The sequence below is a fragment of the Zingiber officinale genome, chromosome 5B (assembly GCF_018446385.1).
Source record: "Zingiber officinale cultivar Zhangliang chromosome 5B, Zo_v1.1, whole genome shotgun sequence".
NCBI lineage: Eukaryota > Viridiplantae > Streptophyta > Magnoliopsida > Zingiberales > Zingiberaceae > Zingiber > Zingiber officinale.
This window is the reverse complement of record NC_055995.1, coordinates 124,288,730-124,311,150: the sequence shown is the minus strand read 5'-3', so window position 1 is coordinate 124,311,150 and position 22,421 is coordinate 124,288,730. Positions and strand designations below refer to the sequence as shown.

The window sequence follows — 22,421 nt, the reverse complement described above, 5'->3', positions numbered from 1 at the left end:
TGGCTTATATCTTAAGTTAGACATGCACTATATATTTCTGATTAGAAGGATTTATTTTATTTACAAATCTTATCTTATTAACCTTATTAAGTGAAACATATTTATTAAGATTTTATTTATGCACAATCTTTTTAATTTGTTAATTAAGTGGGTAAGAGTTAAATCTGCATAATTAATCAAAATATGACCTTAATATATATATATATATATATATATATATATATATATATATATATCTATATATATATATATATATATATATATATATATATATATATATATATATATATATCATATCTTTTATTAAGTGCATGATTATCTTGTCATGATTTATCATAATATTAACGATGGACTCAATGATGATAATAAGCCCCTATAAATAGTGATCTTTAGGGTCCATAAATGCACACCAATGCTAACACAATCTAAATAAGCAATTTAGAGTGATTAGAAGGCTCTAAACCATTAAACAACAAAAGTGATATTCAAAGTATTCTTCGAATATCAATGATTAAAGGGAATATCCTTTTTCCTCATTCAGTATCATATTTATTTAGTACAAAGTAGATTTAAATTCTAATAGTGGGTATTAAAGCCATTTTTACCTTCATCTTGATATAATTTTCAATCATTTTTATCGGATGTCTCCGAAGAGACGAGTGATAATCTAGTTAGTTTTATTGAGGATCCCTAAGGATGACCGCTCCGTCCTACGAAAGTTTTTCACCAACCACTAAGATAAATCAAGAAATGCACGCGGCGGTCAGCTCAGAAGTCCAACATCCTTTGATTGTGCCCCCCTATTTGGAGGAAAAATTCTTATAAATATACCATAACTGAGAATCGAACTATGGGTGTTTGAGTGACAATCTGATTGTCCTATCATGACACCATAGCCCCGAGACATAAAAATTTAAAAGTCAAACCACCCCAAGAAACACATATCTGTTGAGAACAAGCCTCTATAGCCACCGGTCCTAAGAGACCTGAGCCATTAATCATGCTTTGAACTCGAGATCTTATGTCATCAACGAGATTGTATTGCATCTCTCCTTAACATTCAAGGATACAGTTGTACAAGCCTATAGAACATATCCTATTCAAGTAAGGTCGTTAAAAAAAAAGATGTTGGGCTATAGTGTTGTAAGTAGGATATATAGGTTATCACTCAGGTACCCACGGTTCGATCCCCAGCTATGGTGTATTTATAGAAATTTTTCTCCAAATGGGCGATTTACCCTGGTGGTCGATGAAAAACTTTCGTTGAATCGGATCGATTACCTTAGGGATAGTCAATAAAATTAACTGAGATATATATAATTTTCAATCAAGTAAATTTTTGAAAAACATGTTCATTCAATTTTCCAATTTTCAAAACATCAACCAAAGTCTAAAGGGCTGGGTCTATATATCATGCGATATCATTATTTTTTTTTTTAATTTAAAATTTGGTATTCAGAAAAATTATCCTTCTAGAATTATGAATATTTATTTTCTTAAAATAAATTTACGTGTAATATATTAATTATTATGAATTCTTTCTTAATATACATATGGTTTGCATGTACAAAATTTGAAATTTGGAAAGATTTGTCCTTCCAAAATTATGAATTTTTCTTTTCTTGAAAAAAAACTCCATGTGGTGTATCAATTATTGTAAAAAAAATTCTTGTTATACATGTGATTTGATGTTAAGCTCATAAATTATAAATACAAATTAATTTGACAATTTTTACTTATGAAGATTCATTATTTGCATAATTAAATTTAATAGTAATTATAAGATATTAAGATGATACGAGAAGACATGTTCAGAGGGAATTATTCATAGACTAGTTTTATTAATTCTCCCGCCTTAGCTCTACCAATCTTTTATGGAAGTACTTGTGGAACGTATTAATTGTGTTACTAAATAATTACTATATAAAGATTATGTAAAGCTAAAAGTACTTGTGGAACGTATTAATTGTGTTACTAAATAATTACTATATAAAGATTATGTAAAGCTAAAATTTTATAGAACCATATAATTTTAAATAATTGAGATTTAGTCACAACAACATTAATTATGTAAAATTATATATTAAGTGGATTAGGATCACATAGTGAACATAAATAATAATTAATTATATAAATATAATAAATTTTATTCCACGTAGATCTTTGTTATATTTATATGATTAATTAAAATAAAATATCAAATCATATTTTTTTAATTTACCCGGAGTTAAAGATTTTTTTGTGATATTTTTATTATAAAGTTATAATAAAATCTAATTGAATTAAAACTTTAGCATACAAATAAGTTTTATGTCACTATATTTTTCTCTAAACATAATTTACATTGGTAAAACATGTCATTTTTTAAAGCATGTATTTTAATTTATGCAATATAATCTTTGAATTTCTCTTATATGCACTGTGATATTCTTGAACTCAAGGATGATAACCATAAAGTCGAGAAGGAAATAATTCTCCTTCATTTGGAGTGGTTGGATATTGATTATGCCATAAAAAATACTAACCATCTGTTATTAATGAAATCATATTCCTGATGAAATTGATCTTTATGAAAAATGGGAGTGATCTAATCATTTATGCGTAATGTTCGTAAAAACCAAAATCTCTACTTGTATTCGTGGCGTGGTTGAGGAGCATGAAAAAGTCAAGTACCTACTTAAGACAAGGCAATTGATGAACAATTTGCAATGTTAGAGAAGACCCTTGCTAGCATCCTAATAATGGGATTCTATTATTAAGGCTCACTAACATGAAAGGTGTGCGAGAGCATATCATGAAGATGAGGGATATAGTGGCTCGATTGAAAACACTCAAGGTGAAAATATCCGAAATTTTCCTTGTGCACTACATCTTATGCACTCTTCCTTATCAATATGGTCCTTTCAAAATTTCCCACATAAGGATAAGTATCGTCAATCAATGAGTTAATGACTATGTGTTTACAATAGGAAAGAAGGTTGCTAATATAAATGAGTGATAATGTTCTTATGATTACACAAAGGAAGCCACAAAAATAAGCCAAAGTCAAAGGGAAAGAGAAAGGGAAGATTCCACCCCAACCTGACATCAGAAGGAATCTAAGTATTTCTTTTGTAAAAAGAAAGGGCACATAAAGAAGGATTGTACTAAATTTAAGGATTAATTTGAAAAAAAAGGTATTCTTATATCATTTGTCTATTATGAATCTAATATGATTAGTATAATTTATAATACATGGTGGATTGATTCTAATTCTATAATCCATCTCACACCTTAGAGAGTATGCAAAGCCTAATGATCCTGTCCGAACGTTGAATCAACGGACGCTGGGCACATGGCGCTCTCCTCGTTGCTGACGTAGATCTCCGACCGGTCGGACGGCGCTCCGACGAACCTACACAAAAGTCGGGCCGGGAAGGGGTTCCCGACGACGACCCTCCGACGCTCAAGTCAGGCAAGCAAGCAGTGAAAAAGTGGCTCCTAATCTTAGAATGCCTACCTCCGGCGAAGGATGAGGGCCTTTATATAGGGCAGCGGAGAAGCGAGTGTACACCTACCGAGGTGTACACGTGGCAGCGGCCCATACCCCAGTAAGGACTCGTCAGTGAGCTTACCTGACCCATACTGCTACAGTCCAAGCATGTCCTCGATGGGACAGCGGAACCCCCTGTCATAAGATTTGAAGTATGGCCTACATGTGGAACATACCTGCTGTTAGAAAAAGATGTCACTTGTCATTTTGCCCTTACTCCCTGGAGAAAGTCCGACCGGCCAGCTTCCGCGACATCCGGCCGGACGTATACGGTGGTTTACTTGGGAGATTCTCAATCACGTGCTTTGTGGAGACTGTTAGCAGTATGCTACCTGATGACTATGGCCGAGCGTGCAATCCGATCGGCCCTGCGATCTTGTCCGCTGAGCGCCGGAATCCTGACTTTCGACGAGACACCTTCAACCATCAACTAGACACCGCAGGGCCGCCCGGCCGGTCGAACCCGCCCCTCTCCGCCCGGCCATCTGCTACTTTGACTTCCACGTGGCGTTGACTCCTCCGGACGGGGGCCCCTGGTCTTACAACCGGATCACCTAAGAAAGCCAGTAGAAAGTGATCAAAGCATCTATTTTGAAAGCAAGATGTTCTCACATGTGGAGATAATTGGAACATGCATTTTAATTTTAGATAGTGGTTTTGTTTTGAAGTTGGAAAAAATATTTTATATTTTGCAAGAAATTTAATTTTTATTTCAAGGTTTATACCATTTGGATGTTTTTTTTTTGAATTTTTAAGTAATTTTGTGAATTTATTTTATAAATCCAATCTTGTTGAAAATGATACAATGATTGATAACATTTATTCCATATCTTTGCAAAATAATATCAATTCACTATACATGTTCGAGCGGGTATTAAAAGATGTGTTATAAATGAGGATTATTCTACTTTGTGGCACCGAAGATTGGGACATATCTCCATAGAGAGAATAAAAAGATTAGTAAATAATGGAGTATGAGAGAATAAAAAGATTAGTAAATAATGAAGTACTTGATACTTTAGATTTTGCTAATTTTAAGACTTGTGTGTGTTGGCGCAATGGGACCGACAAGAGGGGGGAGTGAATTGCCTGTCAAAATAAAACAAACACCTTTCTCGTTCTTTCAACTCTAATTAAAAGCAACTATAATAATAAATGAAAATAACAACTTAAAAGATGAGGCACAAAATTTACTTGGTTATAACCTAGGTGGTTGTTAATCCAAGACCAATAAAACTACTAAAAGAAAATGTCCTTCGTTGAAGGCGGAGAAGTCTCTTACACTTGTTGAAAGTTTCGACAATTGCTAGGAAATTAAAACAGGAGTTGATTTATTATTTCCTAGGTCCAGGGGTCTTTTTATAGCCCTTGGGAAAAGTTACTCGTGGCTGAAAGGCGCCTTCAATAGGGTGGAAGGCACCTCCAGCGAGGCAGCAGTGGATAAACGTTTATCCACTGCTACCGGTTAAATTCCTAGTCAAAAGCGCCTTCCATAGGGCTAGAAGGCGCTTTCCATGGTTGGTTTAAGGCGCCTTCAGCCCTGTTGAAGGCGCCTTTCGCCTAAAAGTCGTGAAGGTGCCTTCAACTCTTGTTGAAGGTGCCTCCAATAGCTCCATAGCTTCATTTAGCTCTTTCACTGCTCCAATCGCCTGGGTTATTTTGGCCAACTGAAATAAGGCTCACCCAAACTCAATTTCTGACATTCTTCCTCAAGTAGGCTTCCGCTTCGAATTTTTGCCCCTCGAACGTCGCACACATCCTACTCGTCCATCGGTGTACTCTTCTGCAGCACTTCATCCCTCGAATGCACCCAGCCCGTCGACTCCCTTCTCATGTCATCCTTCTCGCTAGTTGCGTCTTCCGCTCGACTTCTCATGTTCCTAAGCTCCTGCATACTTAAACACAAGGATCAACACATAATAAGACCTAACTTAACTTGGTTGATCGCATCAAAACTACCACGAGGACCAACAATCTCTCCCTTTTTGATATGCATCAACCCAAGTTTAAGTTAGGGTAAAAATAAGCAAATTGCAATGAGTATTGTAAAGAAATTGTAAAAATAACATTATAAATGTTTAAGTATAATGTTGCAAATGAATTTAAATTTAAAAATCCTAACTCTCCCTAGACTTATACCTATTCCTCCCCCTTTGATCATATCAAGAAAATAGGAAAAAAATAACATAAGAAGTTAGAAAACTTTGAAATCAATATTTAGGGGTAGAAATAGCAAATAGAATGTTTAACAATTTTTAACAAGAAATTTCATAACATCATACTTTGTATTTGACAAGAAATAAAAGTGTTTTAAAAAACAAAAAATTTGACTAATTTTTCTAAAAAAAAATTGAGTTGTTAAAAGATTATAATAGTAAATCGTTTAACAGTTAGTCAATTAAATATTTGTTTCAATAATAGGTTTCCAGGCTGTGTGAGGCACTAGGCCTTCTTGAATATTGGAGCAACAACCACTTTCTTAGACAAAACTTTTTAAAGAAATTAATATTTAATTTCCTTTCTCACATTTAACCCTTTTAAAAAGAGTTTTACTCTAAGTATGTTTTTAGAACACAATATAAGTTCCTTCCTACTAGGTTATTTAAAAATTTTGGAGGCATATAACTTCTAGGGATCTTTCTAATTTGACCCCTGTGAAATCATAAATATCAATTTAGCCTACCATAATTTCTAGTTTTTGATTTTTGAAAGTTACTTAATTTCAAATATGCATGTTCTTTTTCCAAAGTTTCGATTTGCATTTTCAATTTGTCATTTTCTAGTTTTAAATTGTCAAACAAATCTAAGGGACATGTCTTTGCTAAGTTTAATTTTAACTTAACATTTTTTCTAATTTTACTAGATCTTTGGAAAGAATCTTAATGAAATTAAATGACTGCTTGGGAGATAGTGTGCGTACCTCACTTACCTAATGTTCCAATGCTCTCCCTTTATCGCAGCTTTCTTCTGATGATCCTCCCCCTTCATTGATACTCATCTCTAAGCTACTTTCATCTTCTGTTTGATGGTTTGCCATTAGGGCTAGTCTAGAGAAGGCCTCAATCTCAGACTCAGAGGATGATGATTCATCCCATGTGACCTTTAAGTTCTTGTGTTTTGATATGTTGCCCTTGTCTTTCTCATTCTTCTTTAGTTTAGGGCATTCATCCTTGATGTGACCTTCTTCATTGCAGTTGAAGAATCAGACCTTCCTTTTGTTTCAATAATATTTTTTTGTCTGCGATTTAAACTTATTAGATCGAATAAACTTATTAAATTTTTTTACCATTAAAGTCGTTTCATCTTCATCAATTGACTCTTTTGAGTTTGGATCATCCATTCTTGCTGTTAGGGAAATGTTTTGACTCGATCCCTTTCTTTGTCCTACACACTGAGATTCATGTAATTCAAAAGTGGAGAAAAGATTTTCTAAAGTACTCACCTCGAGATCTTTGGAGATATAGTAGGAGTCTACTATAGATATCCATTCTGATGTTCTCAGAAACACATTTAAAGCATATCTTAGTGTGTCCCGATTGGTTATCGTTTCTCCGATATTCGTTAAGCCAGTAATTAGCTCCTTGATTCTTTCGTGTAGTTGAGCAACTGATTCGCCTTCTTACATTCAGAGATTGCTTATTTGGTTTCGAAATAGGTCCCGTTTTACGAGTTTGGCTTCGGACATACCTTTGTGTAGTTCCAGGAACTTCTCCCAAAGTTCCTTTGCTGATTCATAGGTGTCGATTCTATTGACTTCTTGCGGTGGTAGCACGCTCAGTAGATGAAATTTGGTTCATCCATTTGTTACGAAATCTGCTTGCTCCTTTTTGGTCCATTGATACTCCTCTTTTTCTTTCGGTGCTACAAATTCATATTTTAATATTAACAATAATTCAAAATTAATTTTAAAAAATACCTCCATGCGTTTCTTCCAAGACGTAAATTCTCCCTCGAACTTTGGTGGGTAAATTATTAGTCCGGCCATCGTTTCGGTGCTTCAGTCGGTGGTTAGTCCTTCTAAGATGATTGGGCTTTGATACCACTTGTTGGCACAGCGGAGCCAGCAAGAGGGAGGTGAATTGCCTATCAAAATAAAACAAACACTTTTCCCATTCTTTCAACTCTAATTAAAAGCAACTATAATAACAAATGAAAATAACAACTTAAAAGATGAGACACAAAATTTACTTGGTTACAACCTTGGTGGTTGTTAATCCAAGACTAATGAACGCACTAAAAGAAAATCTTCTTCATTGAAGGTGGAGAAGCCTCTTACACTCGTTAAAAGCTTAGAAAGTTTCTAGAAAATTAAAACAATAGTTAATTTATTATTTCCTAGATTCAGGGATCTTTTTATAGCCCCTGGGAAAAGTTATTCATGGCTGGAAGACGCCTTCAATAGGGTGGAAGGCACCTCCAGCAAGGCAGCAGTGGATAAATGTTTATCCACTGCTACTGGCTAAATTCTTGGTCGAAGGCGCCTTCTATAGGGTTGGAAGGCGCCTTCCATGGTTGGTTGAAGGTGCCTTCAGCCCTGTTAAAGGCGCCTTCAGCCCTGTTGAAGGCGCCTTTCACCTGAAGGTCACGGAGGCGCCTTCAACTCTTGTTAAAGGTGCCTCCAGCAGCTCGATAGCTCCATTTAGCTCTTCCGCTGCTCCGATCGCCTGGGTGATTTCGGCCAACTGAAATAGGACTCACCCGAACCCAATTTTCAGCCTTCTTCTTCGAGCAGGCTTCCGCTTCAGCTTTTCATCCCTCGAAAGTAGTGCACGTTCTTTTCGTCCATCGGTGTACTCTTCCACAACGCTTCATCCCTCGGATGCACCGAGCTCGTCGGCTCCCTTCCCGTGCCATCTTTCTATATAGCTGCGTCTTCTACTCGACTTCTTGTGTTCCTAAGCTCCTGCATACTTAGACACAAGGATCAAAATATAACAGGACCTAACTTAACTTAGTTGATCACATCAAAACTGTCATGGGGTCCAACAGTGTGAACTACATAAAGGGAAAGCAAATCAACAAATTCAAAAGGGATGCCAAGAGGAGTACTAAAATATTGGAGATCATACATTCAAATATATGTTATCCATACATGTTGATCCTGTCCGAACCAGGAGTCAACGGACACTGGGCACGTGGCGCTCCCTGCTGGATCCTCGAGCGCTCCGGCGAACCTGCAGTAAAACCGAGCCGGGAGGGGTGTCCCGGCGACGGCCCTCCGACGCTCAAGTCAGGCGAGGAATAACGAATAGGTGGCCTCAAGATGAAGATTTGCCTACCTCCGGTGAAGAAATGGAGACCTTATATAGACCTCTCGAAGAAGCCTGGGCGCGCCAGTCAAAGCAACCACCCGCCTTTGACCATGCCCAGGTATGGGTCTGTCAGAAGGGCCATGCCCAGATATGGATCTGTCAGGAAGACGTCCATGAGGCCATACTGCTACTGCATCAACCTTCCCATGATGTGACGGCAAGATCCTCCATCGTGTGATCTTGTGTACGGCCTAATCATCAGACATGCTTCTGCTGATATCCCATAACCCGAGCCGAGCGCATAGGCCGCTCGGCCACCTTTGTACCCTCGCCCCTATCCTGGCCGAACGGACCACCCGATCGGCCCTTCGGTCCCAGCCGAGCGGACTTCCGCTCGGCCCTTCGATCTTCCTGCCTTGGCGTCGGAAACCCAAGCCCATGGATGGGTTATCTCTAGCTCCGCTCGGACCATTACCCGCTTGGCCAGCCCTCCATCCGTCCTTAGGTTGGGACCCTTCAGAAGGTGGGCCCCCCATTCTTACCGCCGGATCACTTGCCTTCCCTTCAAGTCTAGTCGAAGGAGGAAGTGAGTCCGACTGACTGGACCATATGTGTCCGAGCGGGCGGTCGCCGTCTTTCTGTAGCTTATAATATCCATGGGGTCGTTCGGCCCTTCTGCCAAATTCAGCCGCTCGGCTCTTCGTTTTGGTTGTCTTGTCGCTCAACATGAGTGTTTGCTTGTCTAAATCTTCTCGGAAATCGTGTAATCTTTTTTATTAAGGCGAAGCGTGCGCGGTATGGGCGCATTAATTGCGCTCGATGACAGGGCGCCACGTGTCGACCATTGTGTGGCGGCGGCGTCACTTACGATGGGACGCCCCCCGTTTGAAATGGACGGCCCGATGGCGTCCTTGTCCTTCGTGACCTGGATCGGACGGCGGAGGCCGACGGGCCTCGGCTGTATAAAGTCTCAGTTCTCCTCCTCTGCCGCACGCTCGCTCGTGCTTCCTCCTTCTGCCTCCTCTGCCGCTGTAGCCTTCGGCGATCCAGTCCCACTTTCCGGCTGCTACCTTTTCTCCGGTGATCTTTTCCGCCCGTTTCCTCCTCAGTGAGTCTTCTTCCTTCACTTACTAGGTTTTCCCTGCTCATTTCGCCTCTTTCGCTCCCCTTCTTTCGATTTCTTGCTATCCTCTTGCCTCTCCGAGATGGCAAGTTCCTCTGAACCCGCCACCAGCGTTCACGGTCCCTGGTATGTGACCATGGAGAGTCGGTTTGATGAGGAGGGTGCTCGGCGCCTAGTTCGGACGTATGGGATTCCCGATAACCATGAAATAGTTATAGCCGACCCGACTGACCGACCACATGACCCGCCGATCGGCACAATCTGTTTCTTTTTAGACCAATTCCAGGGTGGCCTTAGATTTCCTACCCATCCTTTTATTTTAGAGGTTTGTAACTATTTTCGCATCCCGCTCGGCCAACTTGTGCCGAACTCCTTTAGGCTGCTGAGCGGGGTGGTCGTCCTCTTTAAGCTGCACAGTATCCCTCTTGACCCCAAAATATTCCACTTCTTCTTCTACCCCAAACAATCCGAGCCGGGCACTTTTATCTTCCAAAGTAGAATAGGCTTTAAATTTTTTGATAATATGCCGACCTCCAACAAACACTGGAAGGAGTTTTTCTTCTATATTCGACTTCCCGAGCGGCCAGCATTCCGAACCAAATAGCGCCGTGCCGACTCAGCCGGAGCTCGGCAAGTTCAGAAGCAATCCAGCCTATCTTCATGCGGCGAACTGGTTGTCTGGTCAGCGATACAAGATCGACCAGTTGCTGCTCAAGGGGGTGTTGTATATTTTCGGATTGTCTCCCGTTCGGGCAAATCTCCCCTTTCGCATGAGTAAGGATTCTTTACTCTCTTAGTCTTTTTTGTCTAATTGATTTTAATTTCGTTTACTGCAGCTGAAGTCATGTGGCGTTCCAAGGCTACCGCTAACCTGAAATTGAAGTCCGTGGAGATTGAAGCGGCTACGAAAAAAGAGCTCGCCGAGCGGGGACTCATCCCCAGCCGCCCGACGGATGCAGGAGAGGGGGGGGCGCAGTCCGCCCCTGAAACAGAAACTGCCCCATCCGCTTCAACGGAGGTTGAGGCGGATCCTGTTTCCTCGGCCCGCAGGTTGGAGATTCACCATTGGAGGTTCGGCGGAAACGTCGAAGAGACCCCAGCCTTCCGCCGACCCAAGAGGGGGAACCACAGGCGCCGATCAGCGTAACTTCGCCTGACCGCACGCCCCCGCAGATCGGGACCCCTGTGGCCTCGCCTATCGCACAGCCCTCCGGCTCTCCTCCCCGAACTCGCCGCCGCTTACGTCGGTTGGGCGAAACTTCCACCATAGGGGAGTCCTCGCATCAGGCGGCCGCGACTGAAGAAGCGCTGTCCGGCCACCCTACCATCTACTGTCTGCCGATCGGCCATCGAGCCCCGTTCACGAAATAACCCTGACTGGTCCGCTCGCCAAGCTCTTCGAGGACGCCCAGATTCAGGTGGCCCTTATGACGCCCAAGCAGCTCGGCGATAACAATATGCAGCAGGCCACTCAGGTAAACCCATCTTCATTCCCGTGTCATGCTATTGTTTGATTCCTGACATTATTATTTCCCTTACAGCGCTGGGCTGAGCAAATCGCCACGAGCCATCGGCTAGCCGAGTTGGAGGATCTCCTAGAAAAACTCCAAGTGTCGGGAGGTCCCACGGCCGAGCGGGAGAAACAAGCTCTTGAGGCCGAACAGAAGAAGGCTGCCGATCTGGCTGCAGAGGTGGCCCGACTCGAAGACTTGGTGAAGAAGCGGGACGGGGACGTGAAGCGCGCCAATGGTCGGAAGAGGCGGGCAATTGCTGATCTAGATAAAATGAAAGTCGAAGTCCGGGCCCTAGATCAGCAGTCTAAGAAGCTAGGGGCCGAGCTGGATGCCGAGCGGGAGATCCGTTCGGCCGAACGCACCAAAGCTGAGATGGACTTGAAGGCAGTCCAAGATACCTTAACCGCTTCCCGAGCGGTACTCAAAAAATATAAGGAGGGCGAGCCAAGTCGGCTAGCAGCAGCACGCCAGGAATACATCCGCTCGGAGCGGTTTGGCGAAAAGTTTGGTGGCAACGTCTCCTCAACCTTCCTCGAGGCGGTCAAGGTCACCACGGCGTACTTCAAGAAGGGGGGGCATCTTCCTGCTGACCTGAGCATTCCCCCTCCCGAACTGGCGGCCATGATTGACGACATCCCGGACACCTTTTTTAATTTTGAGGATCCGGAGTGATGCGGGTTATTTCAAGCACTTTTTGTACTTCATCCGCTCGGCGGATGTAAAATTTTTGTACGTGCCGTTCGGCATAATTTTTCTTCTAATGAAACGATGCCCCTTTTCCTGTCTTCCTACTCATTGTCCATAATATTCTTCTGTTTGCTTAACATTGATGCTTGTAAAATCTCTGCCAGCCATGCTCTTAAGCTTTCTCCCTCATGCGTCCGATCGGCTCGGCTCATTGCATAAAGTCTGAGCGAGAAGACCAACTCGCTCTGCACGTATCCTGCTTGCGTGAAGTCAACAAACGCCGAGTATCGAAGGACCAACCCCCAATCGGGCCTGAATGTTTTAATATTTGCAGTTTCCGCGGTTTCTTACTCTGATATTCGTTCTTCCGCTTGGTATATTTATAGCCGATCGGCGCGGCTCTCGATTTTTAACGACGGTGCTCGTCAACGTGGATGTTTATAGCCGATCGGCACGGCTCTCGATTTTTAACGACGGTGCTCGTCGGCGTGGATGTTTATAGCCGATCGGCGCGGCTCTCGATTTTTAACGACGGTGCTCGTCGGCGCGGATGTTTATAGCCGATCGGCGCGGCTCTCGATTTTTAACGACGGTGCTCGTCGGCGCGGATGTTTATAGCCGATCGGCGCGGCTCTCGATTTTTAACGACGGTGCTCGTCGGCTTTCCGCTCGGTTTTTATAGCCGGTCGGTGCGGCTCTCGATTTTTAACGACGGTGCTCGTCGGCGCGGATGTTTATAGCCGATCGGCGCGGCTCTCGATTTTTAACGACGGTGCTCGTCGGCGCGGATGTTTATAGCCGATCGGCGCGGCTCTCGATTTTTAACGACGGTGCTCGTTGGTTTTCCGCTCGGCGCGGCTCTCGATTTTTAACGACGGTGCTCGTCGGCTTTCCGCTCGATTTTTATAGCCGGTCGGTGCGGCTCTCGATTTTTAACGACGGTGCTCGTCGGCGCGGATGTTTATAGCCGATCGGCGCGGCTCTCGATTTTTAATGACGGTGCTCGTCGGTTTTCCGCTCGGTTTTTATAGCCGGTTGGTGCGGCTCTCGATTTTTAACGACGGTGCTCGTCGGCGCGGATGTTTATAGCCGATCGGCGCGGCACTCGATTTTTTACGACGGTGCTCGTCGGCGCGGATGTTTATAGCCGATCGGCGCGGCTCTCGATTTTTAACGACGGTGCTCGTCGGCTTTCCGCTCGGTTTTTATAGTCGGTCGGTGCGGCTCTACGGTTTAACGTTTGGGCTAGACGACTCTGGCTAATTTTGACGCTTCCGTTCGGCGAAGCTTTTTGCCTTCCTTTTTATCACTTTTGGTTCCTTTCACCTAGCTCGGATAACGTACTCTTGGCCGAATGGCTCAGGGTCTGCTTCGTCGAGCATCTGGGCTAGGATAATATTGTTGGTGTAATATCCCTCAGGTCAAGGTTGACCTGGTTAACCAAGCTGAGTCTTGGTTTGGGTTTAGATGTTTGACAATAAGATACTGATTGAAGGAGAGTCAAGTAGGTCAAGGTTGACCGGATACTTGACTAGGAAGTCCTAACTGGAATGTTAGGCAGAAGGAAATCCTGGTGAGTGAAGCTAGGTGAAAGTCCTAGTGAGTGAAGCTAGGCAGATGGAAATCCTGGTGAGTAAAGCCAGGTGAAAATCCTAGTGAGTGAAGCTAGGCAGATGGAAATCCTGGTGAGTGAAGCCAGGTGAAAGTCCTAGTGAGTGAAGCTAGGTGAAAGTCCTGGTGAGTGAAGTCAGGCAAGGAAGGAAATCCAGATGGATCAAGGATGATCGGACATCTGGTGTTGGGAAGTCCAAGTAGGTCAAAGGATTGACTGGATACTTGGCAAGGAAGGAAGTCCAGATGGGTCAAGGTTGACCAGACATCTAGTGGAAGTCCAAGTAGGTCAAGGGAGTGACTGGATACTTGGCACGACGAGAAAAAGTCCAAGTGGGTCAAAGGGATTGACCGGACACTTGGTGGGGAGTCCTGGCAGGTCAAGGGAGTGACCAGATGCTAGGCATGAAGTACCAACAGGTCAAGGATGACCGGATGTTGGTTAGGGAGGTTTGGAACTTGGTTTTGGGCAACAACCAAGTACTGGATCGATTCATGGATCAATCCAGGGGCTGGATCGATCAGTGGATCGATCCAGGCTTCTCCCAGCGAACAGAATGCCTCTGGATCGATCCATGGATCGATCCAGATGTCCCAATCGATCAGTGGATCGATCGGGACGAGGCTGCTTCGCGCGATAAGCGCTGGATCGATTCGTGGATCGATCCAGGCGCTTTTCCAGAGCACAGAGGCGCTCTGGATCGATCCGTGGATCGATCCAAAGCCTCCCCGATCGATTGGGAACATTCGAATCGATCGGGATCCGACCGTTGCGTCGTGTTTAAAGCCGCAGGCGAGCGTGGTCTTCGGCGATCTTTTCACGATCTCTTCTCCGATTTACTCCAGCTCTTCGCCAGCTCCTCCACAGCTCTCTACAAGCACGTGATCGCCAGTTCTTGAAGGTTCTTGGAGGCTTTCCAAGTCAAGAGGCGGATCTATTGCAAGAGGAAGAAACTAGGGTTAGGGTTTGCACTCATTGTAAGCTTGTAAGCTTCTATTTATTGTACTCCTTCCCTTTCTTCTTGTATTGAGTCTTGTAGGGCTTCTCCGCCTTTGGTAGTTACCATAAAGGAGAGTTTATTCATAGTGGAGGATGTGTGTGTTGGTGTGGATCCTTGGACTAGTCACCTCTTGTGAGGTGGATACCAAGTAAACCAATCGTGTTAGCGTTGTGTATTTGTTTTGTGTATTTTCCGCTGCCACATCTTTGAAGAAACAAGCAACGCCAAGCAACGAGAACGCGACGAGCTATTCACCCCCCCCCCCCCTCTAGCTACTTTTGGACCTAACAAGTGGTATCAGAGCGAGGCCGCTCTTCACCGGAATCATCGCCGGAAGGGTCAAGCGTTATAAGAAAAGCTAGAGGGTGAAGAAGTTGAAGCAATTTCTTCAAGTTCAAGATTTTATCAAGCTCAAACTTCAAGATGCAATTCCAAGATGGACTTGGATTTGACACAAGGGTGGCTCCACCATACACATCGGCAAGCTTCGATTCTTGGAGATCAAGAATCGAAAATTTTCTTATGATGGAGATAGAGCAGTGGTTTGCTCTAATGGAAGGCTTCAAAGCTCCAACAAACTCCAAGGGCAAGCTTCTAAAGAAAAGCAGATGGAGCTCGGAGCAAATTCAAAGGGGCGAGGCAAATGACAAAGTGACCAAGCTTTTGGTCAACTTATTGCCTAGCCACATCTTGGCTCAAGTTGGAGAATTCGAAGATGCCAAGGAGCTTTGGAGCAAATTGGCCAAGCTTCATGAAGAGATCCCCTCCACTGTACAAGATCAAGAAGAATCCAGAGAGGGTGACTCTTTGGAGCAAGACCAAGAGGAGGATTCCGAGGTTGAAAAATGCTCAACCTCCGAAGAAGAGGAAATCCAAGAAGCTTCATCCTCAAGGGAATGCAACGAAGGGAACAAGGAGAGAGCATACTCCTTGTTTCATATTCAAGATGATGAAGCCTCCACCTCTAGGATTGAGGGGGAGCAATCCTTGGTGACGCCGGATCAAGAAGAAGGAGAAGTTTCTACATCCGGGTCAAGAGACGAAGAGGAGGAAGAAGAGTCTACCTCCACAAGTCAAGAAAAATCAAATGGAGGAGAATCAAGGTCCGATCAAGAGGAAGTTTCTACCTCCGGATCCAAAGGAAAAGATGCCACCCCTACAAGCGAAGGTAATAATATTTCAATTAAAAATAAAAATCATATAATATGTTTTGAGTGTAGGGAAAGCGGGCACTACAAGAGCAAGTGCCCTAAATTGGCCAAGAAGAAGGGCCAAGTGGCACAAAAGGGCAAGGTGAAGCCCAAGGAGACCGTCCCCGGAACGAAGAAGAGCAAGGAGCATATCATATGCTTCTCTTGCAATCAAAAGGGGCATTACCGGAGTCAATGCCCTAAGGGGAAGAAGACGGTCAAGGCTCAAGGAGGAAGCTCATCTCAAGGGGGAGCCTCCAAGGTAAAAAGAAAGGTAACATTTATTGAGGCCACCCCTTTACATCATGGTAAAAAGCATGATAGTTCTAATTTTTATCATTTTAATGCTATTTACCATAAAAATAGAAAGCATGAGGGCTTTAAGGAAAAGCATGTGGCCCTACATGCTAAGACTACTACACCTAAGGTTAGAAATGTAGGTAAAAATCTAGGCAATAACTCTAAGGATTTTAGATACAAGCCTAGAAACAAAAATGCTCACGGATCAAATGAAAAACCAAATACCAAGGATTTAATGATAGAAAATCAAGTCTTGAGGTCAAGACTTGATAAAATGGAAAAGACCCTAAAAAGGATGGAAAATATCCTATTAGGGAAAAATGAGCATAGCCTAGGTCTGGGAGCACAAAGGTCATCCAATGGCCATAGAGGTTTGGGATACAAACCAAAGGCTAAGAAGGATGTGCCCTCTTACCATAGAGTTCCATATAGTTATGGAACAAACCCTAGGTCTAGTGGTCAAGTCAAAAATACTAGGGAAGTCATCCCTAAGAGTATTTTTGCAACCAAAGTGACTAAGACTTCTAAGAAGTCTAAGAAAGTCACTAGCAAGGTTACAAGGGAGGCTATCCCTAGAGTTGACCTAGAAAAAGTGACCAAGGCTTCTAAGAAGCCAAACAAGGTCACTAGGAAGGTATCTAGGGAAGTTATCCCTAGTGAATATCTAGAGCATCCAAGGAGCACCAATAGGTGTTGGGTTCCTAGGAGCATCTTCTCTACCCCATAGATGGGTTAGAGAGTGTCAACTCCGATTAGAAGGGTAGTTAACCCAACTTTGAGGAAATTGACACTCAAGGAGCATTTTCAAGGTTTTTGTTAACCTTTGAAAATAAAATGGAATTATTATTTACTCCTTGAAAGAGTAAAATGTGCCTAATGGTGGAAAATTGGTTTTATCTTAAAATGGCACAAATTAGGAAAATCTTGAGAACTACCAAGTTGGGATTTTGGTATTCTCTTGAAAATTTAAGGCAATCCGGGCCTTGATTTATGTAATCACTCTTGTGGAAAAATGAAATATGCCAACATTTGAGGAAATGCTTATTTTCAATTGGCATACATTAATCAAGGGAATTAGAAATGTCAATTCAGGCGTTGGCATTTTCTTGAAGCATGTTAGGGCAATCTAGGTTTAAGTTGTAAGTTTAGCTAAGATTTTAAGGATACTTAGATAGTTAATCTAGGTATATTTTATTTATGCTAAATCTTGCCATGATTATTTGCCGATCATATGCCATGACATCATATCTATTTTTGCATTCATATTTTATTATGAAAAATACAAAAATACCATGTCATGTCATGCATACATCATGTAGTTATAGGAATATTTCTTTTGAAAGTTATTTTATTTTGATGTATGCCATAACATTATCATGCATTAGTTTAATTCCTTGTAATTAAGGACAAAAGGCATTTAACAACATTTATTAACAAGTGGCATCCTAGGTGGGTGTCTAATATCTCTAAAATGCCTAGATAGATATGCATGATCCCTAGATTAGGGCAAAACCAAAATCTACATCTCACAAAGACCTATAAGATGACTTGTATGTGTTTTAGTGCGCATTAGATACAAGTGAGATGTTAGGATGATGAACAAAACTCAAGATGTTGATTTAGTGCATTCTTTTGAGTTTTAATTTCATCAAAACACATAGTTATGTGTTTTCCCATCATTGGGAAAGCTAATGTACAAGTCATGTGCATTAAGCCCAAGGAACATGGTGGGATATTGGTTTTGAAAATGTTTTTAAAATGATTTTGGAAAACCTTGGTGAAGACTATCTTTTGATAGTAATCACCATTGAATAGTTAGACACAAACTTGAAGAAAACACTAAAGTTTTTGCAAGTTTTCAAGTTTGTGTCAATCTTTGAAAATATGATGTATTTTCATAGAAAACTATTTTTCCTTGATAGTATATACCCTAAACAATGTCTACACAAAATTTCATGATTTTTGGATTTTTGTAGAATTTTCTAGGGGTTTCTGAAGTTGACTGAAATGGAATTTCAGCAACTATCAGAGCTCCGATCGATCCATGGATCGATTGGAGTGCCTGAATCGATCCGTGGATCGATTCAGAAGGCATTTCCCGCGAGCAGAAGCTCGCTGGATCGATCAGCCGATCGATCCAGGGTGTCTGAATCGATCAGTGGATCGATTCAGAGAGGTTCAATCGATTGGAACTCAACTCCAATCGATCCAAGTTGCTGATTTTGGCTGGGAAGGCCTGATTTCAGCATCTTTGAACCGATTTTAGTCTAGGTAACCATTCCAAACCCCTAAAATACATTTGTATACATAAAAAGGGTGTTTTCATGTGAAACCAAGGATGGATTGGTTAAGGAAGGCTAAGTTGAAGTTTAGGTTGAGGTTTGTTTCAAATTTTGAATATTTGAACCTCAAAACTTCTAAAATTGGATTTCCTAATGGTTTAGGGATTCCAAGTCATTGTTGGTGCAATGACAGAAGTTACCACCATGTCTTTAGGGGGAGGGACTCTTTAAAGACATGAAAATTATTTTTCATGAACCTTGGAAGGTGGTTAACCTTCTGTTATGAACTTGCTCAAGGTTGAGCATTTAAACTTGAAATGGGGATAAATGGGGAGTGGATATCCTCATTATTTCAAGTGGCAACTCAAGTGGTTGAAAATGCTCAAGGTTGGGTATTTGTCAACATTGAGGGAGAAGTTAAGGATAATGACGGGTATGGGACCTTCAATATTGTGTTGATCACAATGAGTGAAATTGTGATCACGATGAACAACTCTTCAGGGGGAGAGTCTTCAACAAATGGAGTTGTTGAAGTGTGCCCAAAATTGGAGCATAGGTTGATGTGTGTCCAAAGACGGGTTGATGTGTTTTATTAGTAGGGGGTTGATGTGTGCCAATAGGGGGAGAATGAAAGGAAGTAAGTTAAGTTTTCATTACCTAGAGGGAGTTTGCCCTCTTAGGGGGAGAATGAAAAGCTTAACTTATGTGTTCATTACCTAGTGGCATGAAGAAGGAGGCTATAGGATTGGCCTAACTTACATGTGGGATTGTAAGTGTTATTGTGGTATTGTCAAACATCAAAAAGGGGGAGATTGTTGGTGCAATATCCCTCAGGTCAAGGTTGACCTGGTTAACCAAGCTGAGTCTTGGTTTGGGTTTAGATGTTTGACAATAAGATACTGATTGAAGGAGAGTCAAGTAGGTCAAGGTTGACCGGATACTTGACTGGGAAGTCCTAACTAGAATGTTAGGCAGAAGGAAATCCTGGTGAGTGAAGCTAGGTGAAAGTCCTAGTGAGTGAAGCTAGGCAGATGGAAATCCTGGTGAGTAAAGCCAGGTGAAAATCCTAGTGAGTGAAGCTAGGCAGATGGAAATCCTGGTGAGTGAAGCCAGGTGAAAGTCCTAGTGAGTGAAGCTAGGTGAAAGTCCTGGTGAGTGAAGCCAGGCAAGGAAGGAAATCCAGATGGATCAAGGATGATCGGACATCTGGTGTTGGGAAGTCCAAGTAGGTCAAAGGATTGACTGGATACTTGGCAAGGAAGGAAGTCCAGATGGGTCAAGGTTGACCAGACATCTAGTGGAAGTCCAAGTAGGTCAAGGGAGTGACTGGATACTTGGCACGACGAGAAAAAGTCCAAGTGGGTCAAAGGGATTGACCGAACACTTGGTGGGGAGTCCTGGCAGGTCAAGGGAGTGACCAGATGCTAGGCATGAAGTACCAACAGGTCAAGGATGACCGGATGTTGGTTAGGGAGGTTTGGAACTTGGTTTTGGGCAAAAACCAAGTACTGGATCGATTCATGGATCAATCCAGGGGCTGGATCGATCAGTGGATCGATCCAGGCTTCTCCCAGCGAACAGAATGCCTCTGGATCGATCCATGGATCGATCCAGATGTCCCAATCGATCAGTGGATCGATTGGGACGAGGCTGCTTCGCGCGATAAGCGCTGGATCGATTCGTGGATCGATCCAGGCGCTTTTCCAGAGCACAGAGGCGCTCTGGATCGATCCGTGGATCGATCCAAAGCCTCCCCGATCGATTGGGAACATTCGAATCGATCGGGATCCGACCGTTGCGTCGTGTTTAAAGCCGCAGGCGAGCGTGGTCTTCGGCGATCTTTTCACGATCTCTTCTCCGATTTACTCCAGCTCTTCGCCAGCTCCTCCACAGCTCTCTACAAGCACGTGATCGCCAGTTCTTGAAGGTTCTTGGAGGCTTTCCAAGTCAAGAGGCGGATCTATTGCAAGAGGAAGAAACTAGGGTTAGGGTTTGCACTCATTGTAAGCTTGTAAGCTTCTATTTATTGTACTCCTTCCCTTTCTTCTTGTATTGAGTCTTATAGGGCTTCTCCGCCTTTGGTAGTTACCATAAAGGAGAGTTTATTCATAGTGGAGGGTGTGTGTGTTGGTGTGGATCCTTGGACTAGTCACCTCTTGTGAGGTGGATACCAAGTAAACCAATCGTGTTAGCGTTGTGTATTTGTTTTGTGTATTTTCCGCTGCCACATCTTTGAAGAAACAAGCAACGCCAAGCAACGAGAACGCGACGAGCTATTCACCCCCCCCCTCTAGCTACTTTTGGACCTAACAAATATACCTCCGTCCGAATGGTACGGGGCCTTCAATTTTAGAGCGCTTGGCCCGACCCATTTACCTCCGGCCGAGCGGCTCGGGGCCTTCGTTCTCGAGCGCTTGGCTCAGATAATTTACCTCCGGCCGAGCGGCACGGGGCCTTCAGATACTATACCTCCGGCTGAGCAGCTCGGGGCCTTCGTCGTCGAGCGCTTGGCTCAGATAATTTACCTCCGGCCGAGCGGCACGGGGCCTTCGATCCTCGAGCGTGCGGCTCGTACAATATACCTCTGGTCGAACGGTCCAGGGCCTTCTATCCTCGAGCCTTTGGCTCGGCTTTTATACTCCCGGCCGAGCGGCACGGGATTTATCCCATCGAGCCTTTGGCTCGGCTAATACACTCCCGGCTGAGCGGCACGAGGTCTTCCCATCGAGCCTTTGGCTCGGTTTATTTACTCCCGGCCGAGCGGCACGGGATTCTCATCGAGCTCGGGGCTCGGTTTATTTACTTTCGGCCGAGCGGCACGGGGTCTTCCCATCGAGCCTTTGGCTCGGTTAATATACTCCCGGCCGAGCGGCACGGGATCTTCCCATCGAGCCTTTGGCTCGGTTAATACACTCCCGGCCGAGCGGCACGGGAGTTTTTACTCAAGAAACTACAAATTTATGAGCAACAGAAATAATTGAAGAACTGACCTGCCGACCAGCAGGGGATCTGACCCAATTTCTTGACTCCCGAATACCCGTGGAGTGAGAAGAATATATATACTTGTCGAAACTCATCAAGGCTTCCTCGTCGGACCGATATCGGGGCAGGCGTTGCTCCCACTTGAATTCCGGTCGGACCCCCATTTTGCCCCCATTTCGCCTGTTGCTCCGGTCGGTCCGCTCAGCTGTGCTATCCGCTCAGCTTGAGCCTTCTGTTTCTGTTGCTCCACGAGCTTAGCTGCTCTTGCCTCAATTAGAGCGTCTGGCCTCTCCTGAGAGAGCATCACGGTGTGAGGTCATCCAGCCTCGTCCATCTATTCCGCTCGGATACAGGCGCGTTCCCACAGACGGCGCCAATTTGATCCTGTCCGAACCAGGAGTCAACGGACACTGGGCACGTGGCGCTCCCTGCTGGATCCTCGAGCGCTCCGGCGAACCTGCAGTAAAACCGAGCCGGGAGGGGTGTCCCGGCGACGGCCCTCCGACGCTCAAGTCAGGCGAGGAATAACGAATAGGTGGCCTCAAGATGAAGATTTGCCTACCTCCGGTGAAGAAATGGAGACCTTATATAGACCTCTCGAAGAAGCCTGGGCGCGCCAGTCAAAGCAACCACCCTCCTTTGACCATGCCCAGGTATGGGTCTGTCAGAAGGGCCATGCCCAGATATGGATCTGTCAAGAAGACGTCCATGAGGTCATACTGCTACTGCATCAACCTTCCCATGATGTGACGGCAAGATCCTCCATCGTGTGATCTTATGTACGGCCTAATCATCAGACATGCTTCTGCTGATATCCCATAACCCGAGCCGAGCGCATAGGCCGCTCGGCCACCTTTGTACTCTCGCCCCTATCCTGGCCGAACGGACCACCCGATCGGCCCTTCGGTCCCAGCCGAGCGGACTTCCGCTCGGCCCTTCGATCTTCC

General features: G+C 43.8%; 1 pseudogene; it reads right to left on the bottom strand.

The window, feature by feature from the left end:
• Positions 1–910: 910 nt before the first annotated feature.
• Positions 911–1,114, bottom strand: LOC121988250 (annotated as a pseudogene).
• Between the last annotated feature and the right edge of the window lie 21,307 nt (positions 1,115–22,421).